The sequence below is a fragment of the Nestor notabilis genome, unplaced genomic scaffold (assembly GCF_000696875.1).
Source record: "Nestor notabilis isolate BGI_N333 unplaced genomic scaffold, ASM69687v1 scaffold855, whole genome shotgun sequence".
In the NCBI taxonomy this organism is placed as follows: Eukaryota; Metazoa; Chordata; class Aves; order Psittaciformes; family Psittacidae; genus Nestor; species Nestor notabilis.
In genome coordinates this window covers 923-7,969 of record NW_009927631.1, presented here as the reverse complement: position 1 = coordinate 7,969, position 7,047 = coordinate 923, and positions in this window count along the sequence as shown.

Sequence of the window (7,047 nt, the reverse complement as noted above, 5' to 3'; positions counted from 1 at the left end):
ACTGCTGTTTTTTTAAACCTACCAAAATTTCAGTGGTTTAAAGCATGGGTTTGTCATTCTTAGCTTGGTGTGGTAAAATGAAGCTTCTTATATTTAAGAGATAATAAAAGAACATTGTCTTCATGCATTTCAGTAGACATGTAGCTACGAATTAGGAGGTGGTTTGGCTTGCAATCATCCGTAGCTATGTTGTGCAAATCTGAGAGCTTAAACTATTACAAAGGTGCCTTATATGAGATTTGTTTATTCTCTATTCCAAAAAGGGAATAAATTACATTATGAACTTCCTGTATGCAGCCACATATAGAAACAAAGACTTCTCCTGGAACTATACCAGTGAGATTTCTATGTAGAGAAGCTCGTCAAATGACAAAACCTCTGGTTTGGTTTGGTTTCATATCTATGGTTTTTTGTTCAAAGCTGCACCTCCCCAATAAATACTTCAATGCCCAGTAAACCCAGAATTATCTGAACAGTTTGATTCAACTCCCATTCCTGCATCCTTTCCAAGATTTACAATCCACACATGGCTTTTGTTATTAAGTTCATTCATACTGAACTGTGATGGCATTTGAGTCATTAAAAGAGACAGAACAAAGCTGGGGGCAGGGAGCAGTACATATATCAGATATAGGCTTTACTATTTACCCTTTTACATGGTTATTTTTAGACAATCTGTTTAGATATAATTAGTTTATATGAGAGGGCATAGGGCATAATTCTGCTTTCACTGAATTTTCAAGGTCTTCAGTGTGGCCAACATTTTATTTTTGCCTTATAAAATAACTTATTGTCACTAGTAACATAGTAAAGAATCAGGAGTCAGGCTTTGATGCTGGTCTCAAAATGTGATTATAAACCACAAGTTCAGTTACTTACACAGGCTTCTAGTTCACACACTTCGTGAACTGATTATCTATATGCAAGGAGATTGTTTTTACCCAGTCTTAATCTTAGTAGGTTAAGATGTTTAAAAGACTGTCAGATTATCGCTCTAATTCTTACATGTGTGCTTTCATTACATGTACACACTGTGTTGACTTGAAATTCATTAGCCTACTTGCATGTCTAGGCATTATAAGGAGATTAAAATAAATTTTAAAAAGCACGATCAAGATCTCTTTGGCTCACATGGAAGGCATACTTAGCATTGTTAATGTCAGTGCTAGCTGCATCTTAATTTTACTGTAGCAACTGGAAACTCATTTTGCTGATTTTCAGGATAAAAAGGTACATTTTATTGGTACAACTGCTGTAGCTATGGAAAGTTTCTTCCATTTATTGAAGTTATATAAAGCAAGACTTATTTAAGTGATTTTTATTTCCTTGCATTCTACTGGAGCAAACAGTTGCTTCTCCACGTTCACTAATTTCCAGTTTGGTTAAAAAACAAACAAACAAAACAGTACCATATGTAAATGGTAATGCAGGTTACTTAGTGAAGGTAGATATAACACACCGAATTCAGTTTAAAGTAACATTTCTGTTTCAGGAAGGTTCTGTACAGGATGTTTTCCTGAATGGGGGTGCAAGAAATATTTGATCTCATGTTCTAGATTCAGCAATAAGATTATAGACTATATGTATACTTATGTCAGTATAAATTTCATATTGATCTACCTACATTGATGTATTGTTAGAGCAAGTATTGTAGAATGATTTTAAAGCTTTTAAAGAAACTTTTTGAAATTTATTTTGAAATTAAATTAATACCCTTGATTCAGAAATTATGTGCATAAGATGCATACTGCCAGCATTAAAGAAATACAAGTACAGTAACAGAGAATTAGTCCTCTTGAGAGTTATGTTTCAGTTATTTTTTATGATATAAATTCAACAGCTATGTAATTATTTGGACAATGAAAACATTTTAAAGGAGCTATATCTTTTACAATGAATTATAAGATTCCATAAGTACTCCAGTTTGCAATTATTGCAGCATCTCATGATCACTTTTAAAAAGTGATTTATATTACAAAATGAATATTAATACTATATTTGACTGACAGTATTTAGAAAACATAAAACAAGGAACCTGATTTGTAGGTTTACATTTCTTTGAATAAACTACCAGGTTGTGGAGATAGCTTTTGTTTAAGCATGACTGCAAAGTCAAATATGGGATACATTTATCAGCAGAAGTTGAAATCTTTAAGAAATGTTCACAGATATTAGTATAAAGTTTATAATTTTATTTTTCCAATTTTTCTGTTTTAAATTTTGATTTACACATTGATCTTTGATACACTTAATGCTTGTGGAAACTTTAAGAAAGTTTATTATATATGTTCTTTTTTTATAAAGCATTTTTTCCAAGCAAAGGTTTTTCAATATTTAGTTGTTTCTAAACTTCCGTGCTTACGTAGTCTTTACAGTAAACTCTCATGGGTATTTTGAAAGTACATGAGCTACAATTAGAATGTTCTTGTTGATCTGAAGGATTCATATTGCAGTTAGCAGACCCAATTGTTGCAAAAATCTGTTGGTTACCCTGGCAAAGACCCTGCAGTGTTTTTTCCTACACCCTCACGAATAGTCACAAAGCAGCATTACCCTGGTGAAGATCTAGTTAGTTTTTGTCTTTGGTCCAGACTAAAGACCTATTCCAGAGTCTAATGAAGTCACAGAAAACCTGACATGCAATGCAACTTGCTTTGAATGTGACCCTTTGTATTCAGTGCTGCTGGCTTTTAATGGGGAAAAAAATGATAGGATTTTATAAAACAAAAATGAAAATACAAAAAAATGAAAAGGTGGTGGCAGACCATGGATGAGCCTTACAGCTTATCTATTTCAGAGATGGGAAAAACCCATGAGTTCTCTGTTGGCCATGGCCTCCTATCACAAACAAATCCCACAGATCCTATCATGATTATATGCTGACCTCTAATAACTCTCACTGCCTTGAGTGGGATCTTTGGTACTGAATTCTAGCTTCTAATTCCCAAGTGCAATATAACACAATCAAATCTAGTTCACTGCTAAGTAGTCTGCTCATTTTTGTTTGCCTAAGAAGGGATGTAGCATTCGTTGATTTGCAAGCATCAATGTTTTTAAGGACACTAACAAAACCAGTGTGTTAAATTGTGGTCATAAATGAATGATATAGCAAGTTTTGATCACCCACATTGGGTGAAACATGATATATGTTCTAAGGTGTATCCATTACTAACTCTTGAGTTATTGAGAATTGGTACAATATTCTTGAAGTCCACTGTGGAAAACTTGACTAGAGCCTATACAATAATGAGTTTGACTTTGTAGTACTACTACTGTTTCCTGTGATTATGGTATTTAGCATTCTGACCTATTTTTTTTTTCCAGCGTGTAGAATTTTAATATGATACAGGAAATCTAACCTTTCATGCGATGAAAATATGCTGCATTAAGGTTGAATAACTTGACCCTTGGCTTTTGCAAAGTAAATGAAGATTAATGTAGCATTTGCATAATCAAAAAAACTTGCAGGTTTACGTGGTCCTTTCTAGTCCATGAAGGAAACCTGTATTTGCTATGATACTAATATGTTAAAAATGTAACACTTTTTCTTTGTAATAGATTTTTTTTTTTCCTTTTTTGTTTTTGCTCATGCATTAAATCAATAGAAGATTATTTGCACAGGCATAAAATGAACATAATAACTAGAGTGCTGTATTTTTAGTTTCTTAGTCACACAGTAAACACTTGTAACAAATGGGAATATTTTCAGGAATTATGAACTTGTTTCAAAGGCCTTCGGTACATTTAAGGAGCAATATACATTTGAAGTCACCTTATTTTTATTAAAAGTCTTGCAAAAAGAACTGGATATTGTGGTACAGTAATTTTGTACTGATATCAAATATATAGCTATTAAGCTATGGTTTTCTTTTCAACTCATTCTTTTCATCCTAATTCAAATTTGATTTTATTAGATTGTATTTTTCTACATATGTATACAATTTCAAAATGTTATGATTAGATAAACTCAAAAATGTAAGTATGGAGTTGATTCTGCTATTTAGAATTTTGGAATAAAATACCTCTTAATTAACAGGGATTCTGTTTTGGTTTGGTTGTGGGAGTTTTATTTGTTTGTTTCAATTCTAGGCATATTTTTAAAATTGAATTTAATTCACCTGAAAATATTTCATAGTATATGTTTATAATCCACAGCTATCTACTAAGTACAAAAAAGTCACATTTACACAACTTTTACATTCTCGGCTAACTTGAGTCTAAAAAAATGTGAATCACAGGGAAGAAAGAAGATCTTGTCACAAATTATACTGTGTCACAAGAAAACTTATTTTGTACAAAAAATTTTGTATATTGAAAATAAGTATTTCTGATTTTATAGCTGCCACATCACTGTAGAAATAATCAATTTTTGTCCTTTAGTTAGGAACATTCTCAGGAGGGTGGTGTTTCTTTTCTTGTTGTATTATTAGACTAATTTTACTTCAGTATTACGTTCTTCTTTTTTAACAATCATACTGATCTTTGTGAGTGGGTGACAGTAAATATTTTGTCTCAGAATAAAGACATACATGTTTATTTTACATTGCTAGAATACTTACTTAGAAATAAATGTTGGTGCTTGTGAACCCTTTAGAAAAAACTCTGAATTACTGAGTTCCCTGGATTGCTAGTAGAGAATTTGTTAACCTAAAGAAAATAATAAAAAAGGACACCGCAAAGAAGAAAACCACCTACTTGTGTTTTAATTAACAGCATCCAGTGACCTCACAGTAGCTACACCTAATGTGCATAAGAACACATCATAGCAACAGTCAAAACATGACTCTTGCCATATGTTCAGTATAGACAGACCTAGGTTTTTTTATATAAAATCCCTTATCAGCACAGTGATCATTCTGTTTAGAAGTTCCAAATTAATAATTATTGAGAAATTAGAGACAACAGCTGTCTCATTACAGCAACAAAACAAGAGTGGTTTTTCAAATTCCCATCTTATGCCGTAATCTCCTTAAACAAAATAATGGTCCATGTCTTGAGGTTACTTACATCAACACAACTCCACTGCTTCCACTGCTTATGCTGCTTTATGTTGCCTAGGTTTCTGACTCTTTGTATACACACATAATATTTTATTGTATGCTCTTAGTGAGTGTGTAAGTTAATAACTTATACATGAATACTTTGTTACTTATTAGTATGTTAATATATATTTAATGGCCAGTTCAAGTGGTTTTAAGAACACTGAAAAATTGAAATACTTCTTTTTTTTAAACATATCATCCAAATGTGAGAAGGAAAAAAAAAAAGTCAGTAAAATACCACATTACTTCTTTTTGCAATTTCACATGCAGTCTGTGTCTGTGTGTTACTGTTTTTCAGAGTTTTTCAGAATATATCTATATTTACATTTCTGTGTCATTTGTGTACATGATTTTCAGTCCCTGACAAAATACCAGATGCCATGTTACATCTCTTCAGTGGCTGATGATGATGTTTGTAATTTGTTTGAAGAGTGTGCACCCTTTAAAGACTGCAGGAGTTACTGCTGGACATACTTCCTTAAGTAAATACTTGGGTAGTTGAAATAAGTAACTTATGAGCTTTCATTTCTTTTCACAGAAAATTTTGCTAAGAAATAATACTGATGATTTTTTTGTTTGTTTTTGTTTTCTGAAATGGGTGTTACTGTGTGCTTTAATCTCTTCTCAGTAATTTATCTAAATGCAGTACAAACAATTCATTTCCACGTTATTCCCCTTTTGAAGCCATTTTCAATGAAACTCTTACCACACATTTAATAGATTTGTTTCAGAACTTTAAAAATGAATAATTGTGCATACTGATACCAAGAACATTAGTTTAAAATGAGGGAGCTGCCAAGTTGGTTCAACTATTTCTTCCCAGATAAACTTGATTTATCTAAGTCTAGGAAGATTTGGAAATTAACATGGTGATGGGTACCAGTGCTGAGCCTGCAGCCACAGGCAGGCCTGAGCCCTGTGTGGATTGTTTTCTTGAGCAGCTTTGAAAGCCAGGTGAGGGTTTCACAAGTCTGTCTACCCTAGTAACCAAGGCTTCTCTTTAAAGCACTGGCTTAGAATATGTAGGGATAGGACAAGGGGGGAATAGCTTTAAACTGTCAGAGAGTAGATTTAGATTAGATATTAGGAAAAAATTTTTCACTATGAAGGTGGTGAGGTGCTGGCACAGGGTGCCCAGAGGGGCTGTGGCTGCCCCATCCCTGGCAGTGTTTTGTATGTGGCTTGGCGCACCCTGCTCTAGTGGAAGGTGTCCCTGCCTCTGGCAGGGGTGTTGGAACTGGATGAGCTTTAAGATCCTTTCCAACCCAAACCATTCTGTGATTCTGTGTGTATAATCTACACCTTCTAGTACCACATAGACATTTATCAGGCAAATTCATGAACAAAGGGAGCAAATTACTCAAAGCATTAGCTAGCTTTCTGTAGACCCCTTTCTTCCACGTGAGAACATGCCACGCTGCAGGGATTCCAAAATGAATTCAGCTCTAATAGAGGCTGTGCGGAAGCAGCCTTTCTGCTGTGCATAGAGGTTAAAAGAGGAAGATGGGTGACAGGATGTTAAGGAGGGAGGTAGACACTGAGTTAATGTTTTCTGAACAAAAGAGAGCATCTGTCTGTGAGCTGCAGGAGGAGAGTTCCACATCAAGTAAACAAATAATTGTTTTATTTGTCTGTTCTTTGTGCTCTTTTGCTTACTTAGAAGAAATGTTTTTTTTGGTGCTGATGAACAAAAGGGAGACTGATGTACTCAAGCCATTCTAAAGAAAAGTACTGAAGAGAACCTGCTGAGGAGGGTGTCCATATCCCATTACAGTGTTACGCTGCAGGTAGTGATTGTGCATAATGCACGAGTGGGTGAAGTCAGTCCATTCTCTGGCAGTCCCAAAAGGTGCCAGCAGACTATCAGCAACTGCGGTAAAAGTGAACTGTATTTTCTATGCCAATCCCAAATCCATTTGAAGTCACTGTTAATGGCAATTAATTAACTATGTTATAGAATGGCATTAAGTTATAAGAAAAAATGTATTGTTTTCTTTAGAGTTTA